Source organism: Prinia subflava, chromosome 2 (assembly GCF_021018805.1).
Source record: "Prinia subflava isolate CZ2003 ecotype Zambia chromosome 2, Cam_Psub_1.2, whole genome shotgun sequence".
NCBI lineage: Eukaryota > Metazoa > Chordata > Aves > Passeriformes > Cisticolidae > Prinia > Prinia subflava.
The window spans coordinates 50,797,363-50,818,082 of NC_086248.1; the positions used below are offsets into that span (position 1 = coordinate 50,797,363).

Consider the following 20,720-nt stretch of genomic DNA (forward strand, 5'->3'; position numbering starts at 1 on the left):
ATCTGTGGAAATATACTTGTGAGAATCCAGCTGCAAAAGGAAACGGAGTTGAGGAAGGCTGCAGCTTAGCACAGGGTAAGGGCAGTGGCGAGCACGCAGTGTCCTGGGGCTGACAGAATAGGTAACGCAAGTATTTCTGCATGTGATGCAATCCCAGCTCTGCCTGCCGTGTAGGCATGCCTTTGTAGTGACTGCTTCCTACTCTTAACGCTAAAAAGCCAAAGAGTGGCGTCTACAAGTCTGCCTGCGGGAAGGAGAGAGAGAGAGGGACTCATTAAGTGTTATTATCTTGTGAATAGACTTGGTCAGACAAAACAATGGGATGGCTAAAGCTTAGGGGAAAGCTCCACCGTGACGCATCGGGGTCTACATCATTAGCATTTCTTCAGAAACAAAGCCGAAGGAAAAAGGTCTGCTACAGCCCTTTGAAAACAGAAAGGCCAAAGAGGTGAATGCAAGGACCTGAAAGATGGACATAAGGTAGGAAAGGGAAAGGCTGCTCCTCCAGAAGTGAAATGCTTTAATCAAGATATTTGTGAGTGAAGAATAGGGGAAGGAGTTACGTATTTGGACCTCTAAAATAAAGAAAGAACATAAGCAGTGTGGAAGAGGAAGGATATCCTCCAGCTGCTCAAAAAAATGTAAGAAACTCAAGACAAGAAGATATGAATAATTTCACTTGGACTGATGTATTTCCCGTGCTAATTAAAATAGAGGAATTCTTGGGAGTTCCCTAAGTGTACAAATCTTCAAATATTCCATGGATTTACAGAGTTAATGTAAAATGTGGCATGAGAAAAAGGTTGGTGCTGTGGAATAAGATCCAGAGGACAGTCAGGATGTGGGGACTTGTGGGTGGTACTGGGCTGAGGGTAACCTATGATTTAATTTGCACGATGAGTAAGAGAGAGGGAAAACTGTCTGATAAAGAGCTCAAAGATAACATTTTCTGCTGAGATCATGGAGTGCTGAAGATCATCACACTGATACTACTGGAGATCTGGGATTCAGGATATGATATTTAGTCAGAGTACAGTCATAGGAGCTTGATGAAAGAACCATAAAATTTGAATAATAGTACTAGTCAAACTTAAACAGTGTTCAAAACAAATTTCAAACTAACACAACAGAATTAAAAAACATAGGAAATGGGTATGTGCCTTACCTACTACTAACATTCAATCTGTATTTGTTGGTTTTCACACGCTAACAATCTCTGAAGGAGGAAATACTAAAATGCACAGCCTAATTTCCCAAGAGAAGGCATATTAAGAAGATTGTGTATTAGTTTACAACACTCAGGCTCTCTTTCAATTTATGTCACTGCCTTTGACAGCTGAGAGACTGAGGCTATCTGGAGACACAATCTTCACCGCTGTCATCCTCCTCCTCAGTTCTTCTGCCTCTCAAGGTATCTATCCACAAGTGCTGCTGAAGGACATTGCGCCAGCACAGACTAAAATAAAGACTTTGTAATGGAACAACATAACATTGTTTGGGAAGATAAAATGTCTGCCTAGCATAACAAAGAGGAAGGAGGAGGAAAAGAAGAAAGCATGCTGACAAGACAGACAATTAAGGGATGTGGCCATGCAAGTGGGTTTGAGGGGAGAGGTCTCTGCACAGCCTTTGAAGAACAGGACTACTCACTGCCTCGCTAGTGAGGACACAGTGTGTGAAGCACTACAGCAGAACAAGGAGGGTAGGCCCATCTCAAGTATTTGGGCTGGTTTTCAGCAAGACTGCAGTGCCCTGATTCGATAGGTGGTTTCGGTACATGATGAAGTGAAAGAACTCTAGCTCTTCCACTTTGACAATAGAGCAAGGCCTCCTAAAATAGCAATAGTTTCAGGCACTTAATACAAACATGCCATTTGTCAAAATCTTATTTGCTTCACAGAGATGATTGATGAGTGTGCTATTCTGTGCTAAATATGACAACTTTCTGGAACATTCCTTGTTGATGACCATGAACTTTGCTCCTCGCAAGGCCAGCTGAGGCTGCACAACTGTAATGAGCATGTTCTTAGTGGTGACATTGACATTAATACTTCTGGATAAGCCTCTGCTTCTAGATAAATATTTGCCTTTTAAAAATGGGAGGAAAGGCCTTGACTGCACTTAGAACACTTTGTCAAATCAGTTGTCTGAAAGCCAACTGTTATATCAATTAATTTTTGTTTACATACAGGAAATTTTTAGTTGTGTGTGAGCTGATTGGCTATATATTTTGAAGGATGGCAGAGGTCACTTGAATACTTGTGGCTGCATCAAAGGTCCTTTATCAGTATCCTGAAATGATCATACAGTATTTGAAAGAAAAGCTTTTCACTGGCTGCTCTATCTTGGCTAGAGACAGCTGACATCAGCAGCATGTGTAAAACCGGAGGACCTTCTTTTAAATACATTTGTAGAACTAAAGAAAGTGTTTTGGGTGAAGAAAATATTTCTAACCCCTTTTGGCACTTCTTTTTTTCCTCACTCTAGGATGCTGTGCAGAATGGCACATAACAAAAGCAAAGTAGTAACAAAGCAACCCCAGTTTTTGGTTATTCCCAGAAGAAGAAGCAGGAGAAGGTCCATGAGACCTTCAATACATTCAATGCATAATGCTGCCTCTGGTTCCTGCTTGTTTAATATACTTTCATGTAATTAATTTATTATCTGTCATTTCCTCACAAGCCTTCAAAGGCTTAAAACCTTTGAGTGGGCTGAAACATTACATGCCCTGATGGCACCAAACTCACAAAGACCCTTGCATCCATTTTTTGACATAACTGTGAGGATCCAAGCCCTTAGGTGTTTATTATGGGTTGCAATATAATTAGAATTATGCAGTGAGTTCAGTGTCAATGGAAAATGAATGAGATGGGTGTTGTTTGTAATATCACTACTGGTAATCTCAGTTTTCTTGTTATGAAGATCATTAAAACTAAAAAAATTAAAAATTTACAGAACAGATGGAAGCATCAGACATTTCACAAGATCAGCTTCTCTAGCTGACAGTAATGGCATGTATCATTGTAATCTATATTATTGTGTTATTCAGAATGGATTAAGTTATCAGTTTCTGTTATACCAAGATTGTTATGTCTAATTTATCTATTAATATCTGTTCATAGCACTGAAAAATGACTCACATGATTTTTAATCTTTGATTAAGTGAAACTCTCCTTGCTTTTAATGAACGAATGAAACCAAAATAGACTCACAGGAAGAAATACTCCAGTAAATCCAGTTTTCATTCATGCCTGAAAAATCTCTTCAAAGATTGAATGGATGCAAATTTTTTATTGGCTATCTTAAAATGTATAGTTTTCTCATTCCTTCTAATGGAGCAACGGTTAAATCTGACTCTTGGGTACTTTAAAACTTCAATTTTCTCAGAAATATTTTTGGGAAGATATTTCATAAAATCAAGGAATTAAGAAAAAAACCTCAACTCCTCTCAGAGTATCACTTCTAAGCCCAAATGGATCACAGAGAAAAAATCTGCTTTCACCACAAGTAGAAACAGTATTCAATGTTAAATTTTCAGCTTGGACAAAGTAACATTCCAAACATGGAACTGGACAGAAATGTGAGAGAAACAGAACCATTCCAACAACTGAGTGTATGGCCAGGTATCACCTGCCTGGTCCATATCTCTCCAACATTAAGTTACACCTGGGAGCTTAAAAACTGACCATGTCAACAGGAGAGGTTCAGCTGCAACTACCCTGGCTGTGTTCCCACATTTCTTTATAGCCTCTCTGGATAGTATTTTTTCTTCCTAGAATGGAAATGATGGAGTAGCATGTGTTGCAGTGGTTTAGTTTGCATAGAGCCTGGACTTACTCCCATGCACCACAGCTAAAGGGATCAGAGAACCCTTCTGCCCATTGTTGGCCAACAGAAGTGGTTAGTGATTTGCCCTCAGTAAGCTTTGTGCTCTTATTTGGCTGTGTCTAGACAGCCGAATACTTCGCTGCTATCCAAGGAATGTGCAGCCAATGTCAGTGATGTATTCACAGGAAAGCGTTGGTTCTGGAGCACAGGCTCAACACAATCACTGCAAAGTGTGGAAGCCAAAAGGCTTCTTGAGCAGGCTATTTATTACGGGGCTTACTTAACTTCCTCCAAGAGCAAAAAGAAAAAAAAAAAAGTTGCAAAAAATTCTTCAAAATTTTGCTAATTAAAAGTCCAGCTGATATTCAGTTTGATAGTCATCCGAGAGAATTAGTTAAGAGGCATTTTAGACATATAAACACACATAAAATTCTTGTATTGTCCAAGAATTACAAGCAGAAGAAGAACTATCTTGTGTTCTTCAAGAGCAAGTGGAACTGCCTTTGGATAAAGACTTATGATCTGTCTTGAGTAACTGTATTAACCATTGACAGATGTTTAGAAAAACAAAATGACAATTCAAGAGGTCAATATGAAGAAAAACCCAAACCAAACAGCACTATCATATTTTGGAAAGGAGTATAGTACCCCAGCAAAAGTTTCGTTTCTGTTAGCTTCCAGTGGAGTTATGCCTACTTAGAGAAATGACCCATCATACAGTGATGGGTTGTCCTTTGATTGCTTCTGAGGAGAAGTTGGCTACCAGCATTGTAAACTACAAGCAGTCCTATGAAAGACCAGACAACTGTCTCACAAAGAACTGAACAGATGCAATAGTTTGTGCCAGATAATGAACACTGCCTTTTTTATCAGCTGTGCAAGTAAAAGCACAGAAGAGGTAACTGTATTGTCCACAGCCATGCAAGGAGGGTTAAACACAGCAAAATTTCTAGGTGAAGGGTGGAGGCAGCAGACCAGAACATGAGGTACTTGATGTTAGATATAATCCTAACATTGCAGTAGCTTTGTTTTTAACTCAGCAATGTATCTGGCATCTTGTCTCTCCTATACATCAAGTGCAGGAAGACAATATGAACAGTTTCTAACTCTACCTCATAAACTTCTCTGAACAGGCACTGGAATTACAATAACATCTTTGTTGGCAAACATTTCCAGGCACTGTAAATCTGTCTGACTTTACAGGAGAGATGGCTGATGTGCAGATCTCTAAGTCACTGTTGTTAAAAAACAGAGCCCCTGTTCATCCATCTTGGGCCTTATTTTATAGCACACCATATAAATGAGAACTTAAAATAGTTCTTTATCCTTCCAAAGTGCACAGTCACTGGAAAGCATAACACAACAAGTTTAGCCTTGGGAACCTGAATCAGCTGAGAAAAGAGTAACTGAAGGACATATCTGTGTTTGCCTTTCCCTATCCAGAGCCAGCCTCTGCAGTCCATACCTATGCCAGTGTGCCTTTACTCACTTAAGAAATTGAATCTCTTTGCACAAATGTTCACCAGACCAAGGCAAGGAGTTGCAATCTTTATCACTTAGCACCAGGGAAGCAGTGTGGTATTGTACAAGAATGTTCCCAAGGAATGTAATAACATGAGCTGGAATGATCTGGCTTCTTACCACATGAGGCTGTGGAGAGAAAAATAGCTGCTCTTCCCTGCCCATAAGCATGCAGGAAGACACGCATCTATCCTTTGTTGTCCATGCTGTAATGTGCACTTATTAGTAACAGCACAAAGATTTTTTCCTTATGGTTTTGACATGGGCTAGATGGAGAGGATTTCCATTTTTTGAAGAGGTTTAAGGTTTTGAAAGATTTTGAGAGATACAAGCAAACACAGTTTGTTTTAACTAGTGATCTCAAAATGTTAAGAAAAATATTGGAGAGTTAGGGCTATTGTTTGTTATAAAGGCTTTCAGCTCATCACTCTGCAGTACTATTCTGAACATTAAAAACTTTCCAGGTGAGATATGCACAGAAAAAAACATTTCACCTTTTTTTTCTTTCCCCCAGCAGCTTCACTGCAGAGCCATATTTAGAAATGCTTGATCGTAAGGTGTTTGGATTTGGCAGGGAATGGCTATGATGCACTTTCCCCGGGGCCTGGGAAAGAGAAGCAGGCTGCAAAGACAGCTTTCACAAGTTGCTTTGAAAGGCAGTGTATAATTATAGAGGCTTGCAATGAAAGACAGAGCAGCCTCCAGGGATACCCCTTTCCTATTCTGCCACTTACAGCGATTCTTGCCTTTGCAGTCAAGTTCTGTCGTGTCCCGAGTAAGAAGCTCGGTCAGCAGTGAATGAGACAGCTTGCATCATCTCTCTCCTTCAGCTAAACTATTAAGAGGAGGCAGGTCTAAGGCTTTTTTTTTTTTTCTCTTGGCAGACCTGTCACTCATGAATGCTGCAGAAAGAAGAAACCAATAAAAAACTATTTCTACACTTTAGCTTTTGAGCTTCCCTTTTAGAGATCACTTAAGGTAGAGTGTTCCCAACTTTTCTTAATAGTGCTATTATAATTGATTATAATTTATTATTTTTATTACTACTACTACTACTACTACTACAATTTTGTATTTAGGCATCTTACATCCACTCTAAGAAGAGGTTTAAGTATACAGATCTGTGTGATGATGACTGAAAGCTTTGTACTTTTGAAAGCTCAGCACTAGGGCCACCTGCAGAGCTTTCTGAGAAATGTACACCGCCTCCAAAGATTGTTTTCAAAACCAATATTGACTTCCCACAGCCATGACCTGTTCTGCTGAATGCCAGAAACTGCTTGTACAAGCCCCTCATTTCCCTTTGTACTGTGCAGTATTTCTGCTCTAGTTCTGGTGGCTGAAGAGATGGAAGGGAACTGCTATGGAGCTGTCACAAACTGCACTTTTGTCTATCAGTAACACCTTCTCCCTCAAGTTTACATCAAATCCAGTGCCAAGTATGTGGCTCAAGCCCATCTCAGCACTGGACTCCAAAAGAAACTAAAAATAAAATAAAAAATTAATTGCCCCTACAGCTCTCTGCCTTATGCAAATTATTTTGGAGACAGATATTATGTGTTACATTCTCTTTAAAGCAATTATATAAAAAATACTATGGGATGGAAGAATGAAGAAAAAAATGGGTCAGGAAATTGTAAAGTAAAAGACAATATGCTGCAGTTTTAAAAGACTTTCTAATTTGTTATTTTTGTTGTCATTTTCAAATTAAACCTGAAATAGTTCTGCTGAAATGTATGTCAATATGTAACCATTAATTTTGTATAAGTTATTAGTTCTAATGTATGTAAAGGCCATTTCCATAAGTGATATAATAGACAGCAATAGCTGAAAATACCAAATGCTCCCAAATTTACTTCTGGTTCTTCTTTCTGGAAAGCATGATGTTGCAGAAGACCTCCAGAATTTAACTGTGCTGCACATACACATAAATGTAGCTGATTGGAAGTGGAGTTTCTGTCTGACATTTATTCATTTCAGCATCTGTTTATTTTCCAAATTGGAACAAAAGGTCAAAGCACACTGTGCTTGACAGAAATTATAAAACATTTTGATTCGAAAACACTAAACTAATTCATTTTGTCATTTTTAACTAAGAAGAAGCATTTTGATGTTCTATTAACTAGATGAATTCACTAAGTCAAATTATTTTGTTTCAGTTTTCAGAAACCTTATTTTTTTCCTTGAAAATTAAACCCTTTCCATGAAAATACAGACATCTGAGAATTTAATCTCTTATTCTGAAAAGAATTTCTGAGCAGCTCAACAAAAAACTCATACCATAGTATAGCATTCTCTCAAATTCTTCTTTCGTTGTGCTGTACCATATATATCCTTATGTGTCTGTGAGAGAGTCTTACTAATATTTCTCTTTTTAGAGAAATTGTCTCCATTGTCAATAATAGAAGTTTAACACTACTCTTAGTGAAAATTTCAGGATTCAGCATAAGGTCCTGCTGTCATGGACAGCCATGAACAATTGGGACGGGACTTTCTGATGTCACTATTGCTCTCTATTGCAGAAGGAAGGGGAGAAATGGAAACTGCTCAGCAGGTTCTCCTTCTGGTAAGGAAAGTGGAACAGCAACTGCAATGCACCAGGTTTTTCCTGCAGCAAGTAGGTATAAAGGTACAGATTTCCTTCTAAAAATATCATATCGTGCAGTTTTATTAGAATTATCTAAATACTGAAAAAGGAAACTTGATTGCTAAAAATTTAAAGAAAAAATTGAATGGGATTTAGTTTCTTGGGGTCTGTTCATTGATTGTTGTACAGCTTTCTTTAGACCAGAGCCAAGTGAGTAAAACAAAGATGTTTTCTATAAGAGATTTCTGAGATAGGACTTAGATATTTTACATCACCTCTATCTCTTTTGCAACACTCTATGAAATTCTTTAAATAATTGTGTGGGATTTTAGGTACTTTTGGAAACCGAGGTTTTACTTTAGTAGAACGCATAGCTGCAATCAGAAAGATAAGCTACACAATCTTAGGTTACATATACTATGGGAGTACAGTTTTAGCTTAAAGGTCTTCCTCTGGAATAAGACTAACAGGAGAGTATCTGTACATTTTCAGAGCAAACTTGGAGATGTTGCAAAGAAGGTTCGCACCACACACATGAGAAAATTCTTCATGATCTTCTTTTTCTTTACCCACCCCCCACCCCCCCAAACCCAGCAACTAACATTGGTAAATACTTCAATAATGAACTATAATCAGTGTACTAATTATATAGCAATCATTGCACAGATGTAATAGGTGTTTTTAATTCTTTAAGTATTCTAGGATTTGTAGACAAAATATATAAAAGGAGGGCAAAACAGTTCTATGTCCTTTTAAGACACGTCCCAGTTTTCCCACCTGCAGTTTGTCACGTCTAGCAGGCATAAACCTGTATATTAGTCAACGTGTCTTCCACAAATTATCCCACTACTGTGATGTTGAAATAAGTAGCTCAGCATAAAGCAAGATGTTCTGATGTTTGTCTTTTATCATCATAAGAGAGGTGTCTCTAAACATGCAATGAAAGAAAAACGACACTTGTGTTAACCACTCAGAATCAAAGCTAGTTAAAAAAGATAAGAATTTTTCCTTTGCTTTGGTTCTGCACCTTATAATGAACTCAGGCAGCTTAAATAGTGGAGTAAATATTCTCCATCACATGAGTGAGAGCTAATAATATGTAGTTCTCAACTAGTTTTATTGACTTGAATCTGGGATACTGAAATAATTGCAAATGTTTCACAATTGCTTAATGTGTAAACATGGCTAACATGACATGTGAAATAATACAAAACCGCAAGTCATTCAAATGACTTTTAAACACCTGCAATATCTAATGTGATATAAATATTCAACAGACTTTCTAGTAGAAAAACAGCCATTTTATTAGGAAGAATGGTAGAGTTATAATAATAGCTACATGGTTAGCTTAGATGAAAATAGAACTGATATGGGTGGAGGATTAAAATAAGGATAACTAGCAGATACATAAAATACCAGACATCTAAATTTAGGATCATTTGAATGTTCCAAACTTTGTTTTCATTGGCTTTTGTGTGCTGTTTCATAAAGTTATTTGAATGGTGCTGAGAGCCTATAGCAAGCACAGCCTTTGCGCAACGCTCTTCTGTAGACCATCTTAATTTTTTTCCTTATAAGTTGTTAACAGAGTAAAGATTTTGTACCTTTTATTTCATTTGGGCATGGCTGTCACAAGAGACTAGACTGCAAAAGTAACATGTGAGTTTACAAGTAGCTATTTAATTCAAAAGGACAGTTCTCATACAATTTTACCCTCTTCTGTTTGATGCCAAGCTGGTCACTCCTGCAGAACTGCCTGATGATCATTTCTCCTTCTGCAGCTTGCTCCTTAAAACCTAACTGTGGAAAGTTAGTGCTGGAACTTTATGGCACTTTGATTGAACAAAGGAGGGAGAGTGCTTCTGCCCTGCTCATGGAAGACAGAAGCCCTGATTCATAAAACAATCAGGAGGGACCTGTCTGTCAGAAGGAGTACAACGAGACCAGGTTAATGTGGGAGGAATGGTTTAAGCTGTTTTCTGCCCCGCCACCCCTTGCCTGGGATACCACCCTGCAAGCTGGGGCTGGCCTGATGTCAGCCACGTGAAGGTTGTACCTCTGGTCTGAATGAATCACGTAAGCTCCCTCTGGAGTCAATGGAGGAAGATGAGCATGTCTGGAAAACTGCTCCAGACATTGCAGTACTTGACTTGCTAATTAGAAGGACTTCTTTCTTGCAGTCTGTAGTGCAACCCTCAAGGATTCTCTCAGACTAGAGACCTGTGTTTCAGATGGCTAGAGCTAGGTGAGAGGAATCTTATTTTCCATGAAGAAATATCTTATGAGCACCAAAAGAGTTTTTAGATTCACACTAGGAAAAATGTCAGGAGATTCAAAACTGTACACTGAGTGAAGCTCACAGCTGGGACTTTCCCCTACTATTCTTCATGGAAATTTTTTGCTCCCCTACTTCAACCACTTGCTGAAGTATCATTGCAAAGCTTGTTCAGGGAGCAGTGGAAGACAAATACACAAATATATGTGACAAGCAGCTTTAGAGAGAAGTTTATTCACATTTATTTCTTAGCATTGTGTTGTGCATCGCTCCTTATAAAAATCTTAGTCCATTTCTAGCTTTTTATACCTTTACACCTTATAGCATCTCTACCTTTTTATAAAGGAAAGTTATTCCATTCTAAAGAGTAGAGGTAAGTGTGAGTGACATGATATAATCCTCATTCTCAGTGATCAATTTCTTCAAGGTTCTATAATCTAATATGTATTCACCAAAGAGAGAACCAAAGGCTGGAGGTGGAGATCAGTCAACTGCAGGTTGGAAACTGGAGGTTTCTTGTTCAAAGCACTCAAAAAAATTTGAGTCTGTATTTTCATATTATGAAAGAGAATGTGCTTATTTGCCTTTATGCTGATAGCCCAAGAGACAGCAAATTCCTTCCTAAAGTGAAACAGAAAGGGAGAACTTTGCCTCGGAAGAATATTATGGCAGCTCTTCCTGGGAAGATGTTCAGAACTGTGCATGGAAAGATCCATGGGAAAAAATAGTAGGAAAAGAAGACATGAAAGGATTCAGGCAAACTCTGTGTGTTTACAGACAAAATGAGTCACCACTTTCGAGTTTTGTTTGTATGTAATCTGGGCACCTGAGCTGTTGTAGCAAAGAGATGGAATTGTGTGCAATTTAAAAACCATTTGCACAATTGTTGGACTGCTATAAAGGAATCCAGATTTGATTCTTCTTAGCTTTTTACAAATATTTTCATTTACTGATTGTTCATTTTTTAGAAATAACAGAAAGATATCTCCAGGCAGTTCTGGTTTATACTCTGTACCTTCATGTATGCACGTGTAAGTCCATAGCTATATATTTACTGATGCTAGTGGGTGGTCTGAGAATTTATTTTAAAAATTGATATTGTATATCTGGTCCACAAAATGCTAACAAAAAGAGACATTTTTGGATTATGAAAGATTTGCATTTTCCCTTGGTACCTGCTCCAGCAGTTTGAAAACCTCTTTTTTTTCACCCTTTGACAAAGACAGCAGGGTGTGTGGTTTAGAGAGGCAGATAAAATCCTAAAGACTCGAAAGAAAACATTTTTTTACATTTCATGATCACTAAATAAATGAACTTTCCTACTCAGGAGGGAATGATAACTTGGCAAGGAGGTAGAGATTAAGAACAGTTCATTTTCTGTTTTCTAATATTTTTAAATGAAAGGTTCTTTTCTTTTCAAAGCATGAGTCTCTGTGAAATTAAAGGCTTACAATTGTTTAAAAAATTATCTACAAAATATAGATCTATGAAAGGGAATTTTTGTATTCTATCCAAGAATATAACTTGCTCCTGCACATATTCTAGACAAAGAATGTCAATAAGTCATAGAAAACATCTTATCATCAGTAATTTTATTTTGCTGTTGATGATTTAACTCCTTACTAATTGTTGATGTTTTAGCTCCTTACTAATTTTTTTTGATTGTGACATTTGAAAAAAATTGTTTTGGAGGCTGTACGAGTTGTTTGACCTGTTAAAAAATGTTTTTCCAGTTTCTTGAAACTGAGGTTTGGAAATGGTAGCTCTTTTGCAGGTATTCGACATGACTCCAGTTAAGGAAGTTTTTGCTCCATGAAGGCAATTACATAGAATGGGTTTAGTAGCTTTGTTGGTCCTTGTAGCACTTCTTTTTGTTCTCTTTATTAAATAAAATCTGACAATTACTTTCTGCTCCAGATCTCTCCTTTCAGCTTGCACTTGCTGATTCCTCAGCCTCTCTTTTTTTTCTCATTTGAGCTGAGGAACCAAGGCATTAGCAAAGTGCCTTGGCGGGTTCCCTGTGCTTCACACACTTCCAGAGTCCCTCAGCAGCCAGTGGAGCCCCAGCAGTTCCCTTCTGGTGTGGTAGGACTATACACAGCTGCATAGTGCATAGGGAGCTGTATAGCTCCCAATAAACATTCATCTCCAGAAAATTAATGGTATCCATTTTCCTAAGTTTACTGGAATCAGGTTTCAAATTGTGTTACCCACAATATTTTAAAGATGTTTCATAATAATAACACTTCAGATCTCAATTTCTTTTTTTTAAGCTAAAGTGCTCTGAAATGTCAAATATCCTTTCCTCAAATATTTCATTTTCATCACAAGGAAAATTGCATTTATATTGCCTACCTTACAAGTAAGAAAGCCAAAATTTCTGGCACTGAGCGACTCAGTGAATAAATTGCGGCATTATTCCTCAGAGCACAGTTTGGTTGCATCAACCCATAGGGAAACAAAAGAATTCATACTAATTCCTCCCTACAACTCCTTGCTTGGTGGCCCTTGTTCACCTCCCCCGGATTTCTGTGGGGTGGAAGTGTTTATGGTACATCTGCTGGGAACTGATTCACATCAAAAGTAAGTAGAACCTTTGTGAGTCCGAGAGAAGTCCTGGCCCCATTTCATCAGTGCCTACTGTGTGTGAGCACGTTCCAGATGCAAAGTGGGGAGTGCTGAAAATATTGAGACAAATTTGATAGAATCCTATTATTTTGTCTGGATGTTTTCCTTCTGGTCTCACTTTGAGGCTTACAAAAACAACTGAAGTTGTTACGGCAATGTCTTCCCTGCCTGCACTGGATTCTCTGCTTGTAATAGAAGAATAAAAACAAAATGTTCAAAACTGAGATAGTGTGGACAGAAGACAGAACAGCGCTTTTGGAGATACTGCTGCTCTGCAGCTATCAGACTTAATTACCAGTGTTACAACCCACTGTACTGTGAGTCAAAGCTCTCTTCAACAACTCCATTGTCTTTTTTCTATTCTGATATTTCTACCCTCATATTCCTGTTTGAATTTGCTTCTCATATTAAGGGCAGTAAAACAATGATTGTTCCCTCCACCCCCCATGGTTAATACATCAATAATACAGCTGTAGTGACAGGAAAGATTTGTAAGAACAAAGCCTTTTTACTAACAGAAAATTATTTACACATTTTGTTCCCAAATGGAATAACACAATAATTATCTCAAGGTTTGCCCTTTGCCCAACTAGGCTTGAGGTAAGTGGACAAGCTAAACAACCCAGCCAGTTTCAAAGCTGATAGCGGTTTTTCCAGTTTTTTAGGATCCTACAGCTGATACTATGACTGAATACAAAGCACAAGGCGTAGCTGTGAAGGTCCCATTAGTTTAATTGTAATTTTGTAGTTAAATACCCTAGATAGCACTAAGTAGCTCAGCCTCTGTTACCAAAAATCACAGACTAAAATCATTGCCTCTTGACTTCAGAGTCCTGATATTTTCTTTTCTATAAAATAAATTAAATGCGCCCTTAAGACCATAATAGTAGGCAACTTCTTCTTTAATTTGAAATAGACTTTTGTCCTATTACAAGAAGTAAACTCATCTGTTTCCGAGTGCAGCTATGCTATATCATTTTCTTATGGTGTAGTTAATCATATTTAAAATTCTTTGTTAAATGAAAGACAATAACATACAGTAGAAAATGAATAAAAGAAGAATTATACCTTTAAAGGAGACATAAAAGGAATTCTTAGCTGTTACCTTAAAGGTGATAATTCTATTGAAAAGAAAAACACTGCATATTTTCAGCTGATGCAGCATTTTGAGCAGGTGAACATGCATTCATGCTTAAGAATTTCGGTAATTTACAGCAGAGTGCCATGGAACAAAATAATTGGAGAGAGAAATCAGTGTCAAACTTCTGAAAGTCTAAATAGTTGAGCCAGAAGGAGGGCTATAATTTCAAGAAGAAGACAGTAGCAATTGCAGACACGTTTAAGGATTGTCTAAAAATCAATTAACATAAGTAGCTAAAACATAGTTTTATAGTATTGAGTCTCTCAAGACATGTTGTTACATGCAGGATTCTTTTATTTATATAATTTAATCCTCAGAAGAGTGCATCAGAGTGGAAAATGTCATGTCAGAGATCTGTAATGGAATTATTTCAAAATCTTAAGTGTTTAAAACCTTGCTGCAGAGGAAAAACTTTAATAGTAGCTTTAAAACAGCTTTAGGTCTTTGGCAGAAGGCTGTGAAGTCATCCAGGTATAATCAGCCACGTAAACTGCACGTGACAGTGTGATCCTGTGATCTGAACACTGAGCAGGAACACTTTCTGCCTCTGAAAGGACTCAGATGGGTTGTAGTGATCTTCCATTTTTTAAATGTAAGTCATTACATAGAGAATGTTGGTGTGTGTGGACGTAGGCAAAGACTATCACGTTGTCTAATACTACTGACAGCCTACTCTGTCTTTTGTGTTGAGAGAATGAAAAAATAAATATTGATTAAAATAGTGATTAAATAGTGATTAAATAAAAATGACAAAAAAGACATTGCACAGTAAAAAGAAAAAAGGATTGAAAAACTAATTGGTTATACATTTTTTTGCATGCTCACACCCATATACACATACATAACATGAAGTTTATCCATTTGCACTCAAACTTAGATGTACAATTTTATTGAAATATTAACTGGATTCTCAGCTAAGTGAAACATTGAATCACAGATATTTTTTTAGTAAGCATTTGGACATCATCTCTGCTTCCTTAGCAAGAGAACTTTTTGCCCTTACCCATTTATACCTCAGCAACTGAAATGTCAGCAAATGTCTTTGGGAAGAAGGAGGACTTTAATTACTTGATCCATCCAGAATAGAGTATTGAGTTTCTGTCTTCTCTCAATGTGAAAATGACATTCCTCCAGCACCACCTCCAGAGAAGTTCAACAAGGAATGGTGTGACTGAACAACTTTCTCAGGCATACATGTAAGCTCCTTACTCAGCAAATTCTAGTCCATAACTCTGATTCAATGTCAGTACAAATAAATTAATTCTATTACCAATCTTTTCTCTGGGAAAGCTTAGATGCTTTTCTGACTTCTGTTTTTTTCTTGTTTTCATCTTTTTTATTCTTTCTTTTGTCATTCTTCTTTCATCCTGTATACTAGATTGTAAGAAAAAAAATCCAACATAGGAAGGATGTAAATGTGTGATCCCAAAGCATCTGAATTACTATCAGGAGCATGGGAGATTTGATCATCCTTTCCCAGAAACTCAGAGTTCAAGAGAGGGTGCCAGCATGGCTGTTGTTGGTGTTGTCCTTCGGGTTCACTCAGGCTGTGCAGTTTATTTGGTTTCCAGGAGATTCAGTACCTTGAACTTGGCAGGCTGTGAATCAAGGTAGCCATCAGTTTTCCCCCATAACGAGTGATGTTTAAATAGTTCAATCATACTTATAATCCAGACAGCTTTTAGTTATAGTCATTAGGCAGCTCTGCCTCCAAACATCATAAAATATAAAGAATGACTCCTCCAAAGAACAGTATCTTTTAAAGTGAACGGTGTATTAAACTACATTAAACTACTTTCAATCCCAGGCACTTGATTTCTGTTCATTTGAACTGTGGACTTAAGCAGTTTAAAGTTTGCTTTGGACAGAGGAACCTGTCAGGAATATAATCACATCAGTTATGCTTTCCTTCCAGATTCTGAAGGTGCATTCATGAGCCTACTTAATTAGTTACTGTACCCCTAGTATGGAGAGGATAATTGCTATCATGAGTCACGAATTAAGTGGGATCTGGAAATATCCCAGAAAGCATCAAGATTTCTCAGATTTTCAATATTTGATGCTTCATGACTGTTGTGGGACTTTTAAGGATTTCTAATTTCCTCAGGAGTGAAATGAGGCAGAATATATCACAGCTACTCACAGCAAACTAAAGGCCCCAGAGGCCCAGCAAAAATTCCACAGAGATGCATCTTAGTTTTCCTCTCTCTTCCCTCCAAACTTTTTTCAATTATGTTAATTTGTCCTCTGCTCTGGAGAACATTTTTATGCTATTGTATGCTAAGAAATTATTTCTCATTTCACAGGTATCCAACAAAGTTTAGTTCCCTTCCTTTGAGTGAATGGTTGAATCAATGGATATTGGGAGTCGACAGAAAGCACTTCTTCTACTTGTCACTTCACAGCTCACTCATCCCTGGAGTATCATCCATCCTCTCCATGGAAGTCTTATTAAACAAGAGTGCTATTTAATCATCCATGTAAACAAATTTTATGTAATACATATGCAACAAGGGTGGATTTATAAAAAATATACCATGATTAGCTTTTAACTTTCCAGGGCTTGACTTTGTTCCAGTAAATTTAAATATATAAATAAATTCTATGCATTGACTAAGTTACCTCAGTGTCTACAAAATATTGTAATTATTTTTTCCCTTTCCTGTTTTTTTTTTCCCCCAGTATGCAGATACTCCAGCCCCCTGCCCTGAAAGACAGCACGTCCTTGCAGTACAAAAATGCTGGACATAGCAAGTTGATGTTGCAACAAGGGTGGAGTGTCACATAGTTTGTGCATTTAACAAAACTTAAATGTGTAGATGACTAATCTTAACAGATATTAAGACATATGAACTACTATCAAGGCAAATTCTTCTGATGTTTGCTTAGGTTTGAATATCTGCATGCGTGCTGGCATGTAATTTCCTATGAAAATGTAATACATATTGTGAGTACCTAAATATTTTGGAAAAGTTAGGTGACTATTTTTAAAGTACCAAGGAAATTTATTTTTTTTATAATTTCTCTGAATTTACATAAACATAGTAAGTGTGTCACTTTCTGGCATGTGTTATTTGGATACACCAAAAAAAAAATCAATAGAAGAAAAACCACTGAAATAATTTTTCTTTTCCAGGCCCAAAAATCTTTTGTTATTTTTTGGGGAGAGTCAGTGATTAAACAGCCTGAAACACCAATTGTGATGAGAAAACACATGCATTTAATGTACTGTTCTGCTCTTTGTATGTGATGTGTGTCCTACTGTTTCATTCATTCATTTTGGCTTAATCCAAAAGCTATTGAATTCAGTGGAAAACCACACAGTGACTTCAGTGGGGAGTAGATCAATCTCAAAAAACATTTAACAGTACAGGATAAAAACTGATTTAATGCTTCGTGTTATAAATCTCTTTTCCACAGCAGAACTTGTAGCCCTGTCTCAATAGCACTAAACCAGAGTATAAGAAAGGAAGAAGTAGGCAAATTAACTTTCAGCTGGGGAGATCTTGGCCTCTAAAATCTCACAATAGTAGGGTTTTTTGGGTTTTTTGTTTTGTTTTGTTTTGTTTTGGGGTTTTTTGGGGTTTTTTGTTTGTTTGTTTGGTTTTTGCGGGGGGTTTTTTGTTTGTTTGTTTTTTTGGGGTTTTGGGGGGGTTTTTGGGGGGTTTTTGGGGGAGGTTTTTGGTGTTTTTTGTTTTGTTTTGTTTTTTGCATTGTATCCACTATCTACACCATGCAGTCATGGGCAGAGGGGCTGAGTTGGAGGTATAGACAATTCACAACACTGCAGCTGTGTAAAAAGAAGCAGGTTAAAAGGCAGAGATTCAAAAAAAAGATAGAAATGCTCGTCATAATTTTTGGAGGAAAAAAGCCACTGTTGGGTAGGTTTATGTTGCCTTAACAATGTTGAGTCATACAAGTTTGTTGTATGTTCAAGATATTGTTCTGAAGTCAGTGTAGCTTGGTTTACATAGCTTTATTCACATCTTTCACTGGGGTTTAAATTGTTAAAGAAACTGGGTCAGATCTCAAATATTTTTTCTGTTTGATAGATTTGATAACACATTGGGGGGAAAAAAGAGAGATTAATATAAATGTATGCTGGAAATGTTCCTTCTGCAACCTGGGCATGTTGTGCAAAAAAAGTAGCTGTCACAGGCTATGAGACATTAATAGAATCTGAAAATAACTAAAAATTGAAAAATTTTAACTTTAATACTGTCATAACATGAGAAATTAGCAGGGATTTCTAGTTAGTACTGTTAGATGAATATAACTCCACCAATTTTAATGAGATCTCCATTCACAAATTCAGGGGAAAATGACTGGAGAGAAACAAAATCTCATAGCGGTCTTAGATCTTCTAGGATAATTTAATTTCCAGAATTTCAGCAGAGATTGAGAAAGTAATATAATCAGCTTTAAATTCTGAGTTCAAATACCTTTTTTTTCAGCATTTGTTGGTTACTCAGAACAGGCAACAGGAAAGAAAAGTTTAAAAAGTATATCTCTCTCTGAGCAAGGTTAAGCTTCTGTTCATGTTACTCTAATCAAGAAAGAAACCAGATTCTCCAAGACAAAGTGTGTTATACTGGAGTCTGGAGCTCTGATGGATGATGTTCTTCAAGGGTTGAGCCCTTCATGGATGGTTATACTTTGCATGAGTGAACTCACAGTACAAATGACAGAGATAAATTGTGTGCACTCATTCTATCTGGACACTCCAACTCTTTGGTTCTCACTTCCATTCCCTGCTCTTAAAGATGCTAAATCAAGATCTCTTTGTGATAGCTATGGAGTGCTTCTATTACAATGGGAATTTTAACCAATTAAAAAGGAAATTAATGAGTAAACTAATGTGGATGAATTCCTCCCCTCTGCTAGGCCTTTGGAGAGCAGCTGCACAGCTGCAGCTCACTCCTCCGGCAGCTCACACTGCTCCCATCTGACTGATCTGGCTGATGTTTGCTTGCATGGCAGGAAAAGTTCAAGACAAGATTTTTGATTCACCTGCTTTCAAACTCGTGGCACTTTTTTGTCTCCCTAGTCACAGTCTCTGGTCTTCAGGCAGTCTGTATGACAAATGTCTCACAGAGACTCCTTCACCTTGGGAGCCGCTGTAATGGAATTTGTATGAGCCATCTAGCACAGTCTTCAGCTAAACTTGCCTCGGGTACAGAAAGAGGGAGAAATAATATATTACCAGGGTCCACTGACAAGTAGCAGGGACAATAGGCTGTCAGTACAATGTAACTTACCCCAGTAAAACATAAGACTTATAAATACTGCATGTGTCTTGAAAGAAAATGACAAAAAAATAATCCCAAAACAAAGCAATTCAGATCCTCTCCTGCTTAGTGAGTCTGCAGTAAAGTAGTCTTAATTGAAGAGCAAAAATACTTAAAAAATATGTTTATAGTATTTCTGTTTTAAGTGTAGGTCTCACTGTTATCTATGGAGAAGAGAACTAAATAAAAATTAATGTAGATGGTCACAGCATTTCTACCATTAGAAAAGAAGGAAAAGTTTCTGGAAATGAATTTCCATGATCTATATTGTGGTGTGAGAGAAAGGACTGCACTAGAATCATAGAATCATGTACATTGATAAAGACCTTTTAGATCTTTGAGTTCAACCATTACCCAGCATTACTAAATTCACCACTAACTTCATAAGAAACAAGTAAATTCATAAGAAACATTGGGATTATTGACATTCTAGAGATTGTTGCCTATTTAATCACTTGGTTCTAAAATGTAATGAATGTTGTATATTTGATGTCCATAAATTTCAACAAAACGTGGTGTTTAATTCTATAGGTTAGCATGCAACTGTGGTAAATATAGCAGTCAGAAAGCTCACAAACAGAATCTAAAACAGAATAAACTGCTTAGCAGAGATAGAGGAAATGTAAGTCTGGATGTTGGCATTCATTTCCATATTTTTCAAATGAAACTGATACATAGGCAAATAGCAGAGATGTGCAGACATGACCTTAGTCTGACAGCCATTCCCCAAAGACAGCACCTCTTCCAAGGGCTGTGCTTAAATGATGTTGCTGGGCACATGCCTGCTTCCTGGTATGCAGCTTGAACTGTCAGCTGAAAGGGAAAAAGCTGGATAGGGTCGTCTGTAACTTCATTTCTACTTACCTTTTTTTTTTTTTTTTTTTTTTTTTTTTTTTTTTTTTTTTTTTTTTTTTTTTTTACTTTTGAAATGGACCTTGTGGACATAATTTTTGTTACTGAAAACTAAAGAATTTACTGTTCCCTTCCAGGGTATTTGGTTTTTCTACATAGTGAATATAGTACACAGTCATGGCATGTGCTAACAGACCATCCATGAAGATAAAAATGGATAATTCAAACCCAAATAGTTTTACAGTTGATGTTGAATTTTCCTGTTGAAGAGTTTGTAACATCAATGAAGGAGTCAGCAATTGGTACTGATCTGATTTAGGAAGACTAGCACCCAGCTGTGGTGCAGTGTAGTGACACCAGAACATGAGTAAATACAACTAAATTTATTTAGAGCCCTAACCCCAGGTCAAGCTGTGAAAATTGCCATGGTTCTTATGAAATGTTAGTTTGGACTTGCAAATATTGCCTTTTGTCCTCACTGAAAATAAGGTAGTGGCTGAAGCCTGGAAATAATTGCTGTCTACGGCAATGGTTAAGGCTTTGAAGTGGCCTGAGGACTCACAAGAAAAGAGAGGATCACAGAAATGGATAGGGCAGCTG

At 37.3% G+C, this 20,720-nt stretch overlaps 1 long non-coding RNA gene across 2 annotated transcripts; it reads left to right on the forward strand.

Annotated features, from left to right (window-relative positions):
- Nucleotides 1–272: 272 nt before the first annotated feature.
- On the forward strand, nt 273–19,318 carry LOC134547729 (uncharacterized). Of its 2 annotated transcripts, none has more exons than XR_010079577.1 (4): nt 273–480; nt 6,234–6,327; nt 7,872–7,978; nt 16,287–19,318. It is a non-coding gene; the product is annotated as an uncharacterized LOC134547729 (long non-coding RNA). The 2 variants fall into 2 exon arrangements; XR_010079578.1 differs by having other exon boundaries at nt 7,872–7,966.
- Nucleotides 19,319–20,720: the final 1,402 nt, after the last annotated feature.